We start from the raw sequence: 4618 nt of genomic DNA on the forward strand, positions 1-4618 counted from the left end.
CAGCTCCCCACACCTGGTCAGCAGGCTCATCAGGCCTTTCCCGCTTCCTGACCTCCTGCAAGTAAAAGGGGTTCCTTGGCTTGTGTCATTTGCGTGTTGTTCTTTAACTGTGTCTTGGTTAAATCCGTACCCACCAGGGTATTAATTCCCAACAGAGGGAGCGCAGTGCTCATGCTCACCCAGAGCCTGACCCAGACTGGGACCCCAGCTGTACCCATAAAAATGAGCAGTTTGAAGAGAGGCCTGGGGCACATTTGTCCCAAAACAGGGCGTATTTGTGATTTTAAACCCTCACGTCCTCAATTAAATTAAAACTCCGTTTAAAAGGCGCTGGTAAAAGGCGGGCGAGCGCGTGAGGGAGTTGGCGGCCAGGCGCCACGGGCGGGACACACACGGCTTCGGTGTTTCTGGAGCGCAGCTGTGGGTCCTTGGAACCACTCGGGCCCTTTGCCCAGGTGATTCCACACTGAGGAACATCCAAAGGAAATAAAAAGTAATCAGGATGCAAAGATTTATTTGTGCACCAGCTTGTTCACCACAGAGAGCTTGCAAACACATGGGAGCTGCTCAGGGTCCGTCCGCGGGCACTGCCTTGACCAGACTGTGGCGAATTCCTGCAGGACTCACTACGCTCCTGAAACCTCAAGTTCCGGGAGCTCCTTGCAGGGACGTGGTGGAGCCATGCGCGATGTTCCATGAAAACAGTAGGTTAGCTAAATCCGCACTGTGGTCTCAGTTTGGGGAAAATACCCATGTGTATGTGCGTGGACAAGAGAGTGGAAAGAAATAGTAAAAACTGTGGTTACAATGATTTTTTCTCCTTAAATTTTTTTAAATCTTTATTTATTTTTGAGAGAATGTGCAAGCAGGGCAGGGGCAGAGAGAGAGGGAGACACAGAATCCGAAGGCCCCGAGCTGTCAGCACAGAGCCCAACGCGGGGCTCGAACCCACGAACCGCGAGATCATGACCTGAGCCGAAGCCGGACGCTCAACCCACTGAGCCACCCGGGCGCCCCCACAGTCAGTGTTTCTGAGCCGGTTTGGGACCAAGAGGTTTTTGACTCCAAAAAGTAGGGTCAATGAGAAGGAAAAAAAAAAAAAAGTGAAGAGGTGATGATTTAATTAAAATGCAGCCTTAACGAAAATCATGAAACAGGAGGGGCGCTGGCAGCTCCGGGACTGGAGTCTGCGTCCGGTTCTGGGTCTCCCTCTCTGCCCCGCCCCCCCGTCTCTCTCTCTCTCTCTCTCTCTCTCTCAAAAATAAATAAACATTAATTTTCTCTTAAATCATGAAACAGGATAAAGAGCTATCACATCTCAATAAAAGACACGGGTCTGGTTTTCCCGTCCCGAGCTCTAGCGGTGGAAGCGCATCTGTCTGAGGAGCCACAGGCCGGAGGCACGGAGGAGTCCGGTCCCTTAGGGCCGGAGCCTCGCACTCTCGGTGTCTCGCCGTGTGTCTGGGTTCCCGACACGGGGTATGTGCACACGTGGCTGCCTCCTCCACCTCCCCTGGGCGTGTCTCTCACCCTCCCCCGGGGGGGGGGTGTTGTGGGGGAGGGTGAGTCTAGGTCCTGGGTGCTTACATGGCTCCCGGCTGGGGACACTGGTGACTCAAGCCGTGACAGCCCTCTCTGGCCATGTGCCTGGGGACCGGGCTTCCTCTGAGGTCCCTAAACGGGACGGATGCCGTGGTGCCTTCCTGCCCTGGGGTACGAGCGTCTACTCTGCTCTGGGATTTCTGGAGGAGAGAAGCAGGGTAAGAGGAGGAACGAGAAACAGAGACAGGAGAGACCCGGGACAGACCCGGAGTCGGGGGGCACAGCCGGGGCCTTCCTGGTTGGGACTGCCCCGTGGTGGCTCAGCTGGTGCGGCTTGCGTCTCTGCCCCCTCGTCTACACCATCCGCACCACACCGTGTTTTCATTTCAACTTCCCATCACACACTGGGCCGACTCGCTGATGTTCTAGGCCAGAAACAAGATCGAATTTCCGAAGCGGGAACCACACGGGCCCCCTTCTCTGATCCCCATGTAATAAAACCGGAGCTAATAATAATAGAAAAGAAAAAGCAGGGGAGGTTGAGAAGGAATCCAAACAGACACCTCCCAAAGCAGGCGTAGGAATGTTATGTCTTGGGGCGCCTGGGTGGCCCAGCCGGTGAAGCCTCGGGCTCTTGGTTCCAGCTCACGGTTCGGGAGTTCGAGCCCAGAATCGGCTCTGGGCTGCCGGTGCGGAGCCTGCTTGGGATTCTCTCTCCTCCCTCTCTCTCCGCCCCTCCCCCAGCTCGGGTTCTCGCTCTCAAAGTAAATACACGTAAAAAACTGTCATGTCCGACGGCGACCCCCAAAAGATGTGCCAGGTCACTGCTTACCAGGCGAGTGTGAGTGAGAGCAGCAGGGCGGTGACAGTGGCGGGGGCGGGGGGGGCGGGGGTTGTGGAGGCGAGGCTGTGCCCAACCCGGGACCCGCGGGAGGCGCCGGGCGGAGCCGGTGGTAGTTACAAAATGGCTGGGCCGCTCGGGGACTCAGGGCGGCCGCTGCTGTACACGAACACCACAGGCCCCAGAGAGCCGCTGGGCATCTGTCCCGAGGAACTGAAAACCCGCGTCCACGCAGACCTCGGACTTGCGTGCGCGGAGCGGCTGCGGCCCCTCCCCCACCCGGCAGCCGGGACCTGGACGAGGCGTTTCCGGTGGCGCCGGAAGCGGAGGGGGACAGGCGACATCAGCGGAAGCAGAGGTAGCCAGGTCTCAAGGTGCAGTGCTGGGTGCGAGAGGCCACACGCCGAGGGTCACCGCCTCCGTGTGGCCGTTCCCAAGGGATCTAGGAACCCGCAGGCACAGGGAGCAGATCCGCGGTGGCCTGACCCGGCGGGGAGGGCGGAGGGGTGAGGGGGTGGGGGACAAGGGGGCATTTTGGCCCGATGCCCCCCAAACTGGACTGGGGGTGGGGTCCTGACTGGCATCCTGCTTCCCCGGCCCCGGGGGCTTCTTTTGCTTCTCCCGTGGGCCAGCCTTGGAGTAGAAGGCCACCGAGGGCCGCCCGGGGGCTCGGTCAGCTAAGCGTCCCGCTCCTGATCTCAGCTCAGGTCTTTTTTATTAAAAAAATTTTTTTTAATGTTTTATTTATTTTTGATACAGAGAGACAGAGCATGAGAGGGGGAGGGGGAGGGGCAGAGAGAGAAGGAGACACAGGACCGGAAGCAGCTCCAGGCTCTGAGCTAGCTGTCAGCACAGAGCCCGACGTGGGGCTCGAACCCACGAACATCAGATCTGACGTGAGCCGAAGTCGGAGGCTTAACCGACTGAGCCACCCAGGCGCCCCAATCCGCTCCCGTCTGGATCTCAGGGTCGTGAGTTCAAGCCTTGTGTTGTGCTCCACGCTGGGCATGAAGCGTGGAGCACTTAGAGAAGAAAACAACTAAGGGCACCGGGGGGCTCAGTCGGCTGGGCGTCCGGCTTCGACTCAGGGCATGGTCTCACGGTTCGTGAGTTCGAGACCCGCGTCGGGCTCTGTGCTGACGGCTCGGAGCCTGGAGCCTGTTTTAGATTCTGTGTCTCCTCTCTCTGCCCCTCCCCTGCTCGCTCTCTCTCAAAAATAAACACTAGAAGAAAACAACCATATATATGAAATAATTCCATATTTGTTAGCCATTTCCAGGCAAAAGTCTGGAAATAAATTTGTCTAATTTTTGCTTATTTAAAAAAATAAGCCCTCACTCAATGAAGGTATAGCGCTTCCATAGCGGACACAGAGAAGGCCGGGGGACCCTGCAGCCTGGTCTCCTCCTCGTCTTCTCTGTCCTGAAACTGAATTGTGGTGGTGGTTGTGTGTACACTGACCAAGATTTATAGGACTGTGTACATGGGTGCGTTTTATTGTCTGCAGGCCGTACCCCCCGAAGCGGAAAACTAGTGAAACTGCGGAATCTGAGTCAGGCGTGCGGATGGCGCCGATGTCGGCGTCCTGGATGTGATGTTGTCCGTAGTTAGGAAAGGTGTCGCCTTGGGGAGAGGCGGCAGCTACCAGGAGCCCCGGGGCCGTGACGGGTCATCCCCTCGGGCCTCCCGAGGCCACGGGCACTGCCGATGCCTGACTGCAGACTGTGTGGCGCTCAGGAGCCGGGAGGGAATGACTCCCCATTGTTTCAGGCCACGGATCCGTCACCCAGCCTCGGGGACCCCCTGCTGGTGGAGACATTGGTGTGGGGGAGGGGCAGGCCGTAAAAGGTGCCAATCATTAGGGAAAAAAATAATAAAGCTGTACTCTTTACGCTGACATGAAATTTTTATTTTTTAATTTTCATTGAAATTTTTAAAAGTTTATTTATTTATTTTGAGAGAGAGAGAGAGAGCAGGCACAAGCAGGGGAGGCACAGAGAGAGAGGGAGGGAGAATCCCAAGCAGGCTCTGCCCCATCACCCGGAGCCCCACATCAGACCGGAGCCCACAAACTGCTTGATCACGACCAGAGCCGAAGTCAAGAGTCGGATGCCTCACCGACTGCGTCGCCCAGGCTCCCCTAAAATTTTTATTTTTTAATTAAAAACACAGTTATTTTGGGGAGAGTGCAGGCGGGGGAGGGGCACAGAGGATCCAAAGGGGGCTGTGCACTGA

At 56.8% G+C, this 4618-nt stretch overlaps 1 long non-coding RNA gene across 1 annotated transcript; it reads right to left on the reverse strand.

Annotated features, from left to right (window-relative positions):
• Positions 1-497: 497 nt before the first annotated feature.
• On the reverse strand, positions 498-2445 carry LOC115282960. Its single transcript, XR_003904824.1, has 3 exons — positions 2375-2445; positions 1588-1742; positions 498-724 (listed from the first exon to the last, which is right to left on the reverse strand). It is a non-coding gene; the product is annotated as an uncharacterized LOC115282960 (long non-coding RNA).
• Positions 2446-4618: the final 2173 nt, after the last annotated feature.

Source organism: Suricata suricatta, chromosome 17 (assembly GCF_006229205.1).
Source record: "Suricata suricatta isolate VVHF042 chromosome 17, meerkat_22Aug2017_6uvM2_HiC, whole genome shotgun sequence".
Taxonomy (NCBI): Eukaryota; Metazoa; Chordata; class Mammalia; order Carnivora; family Herpestidae; genus Suricata; species Suricata suricatta.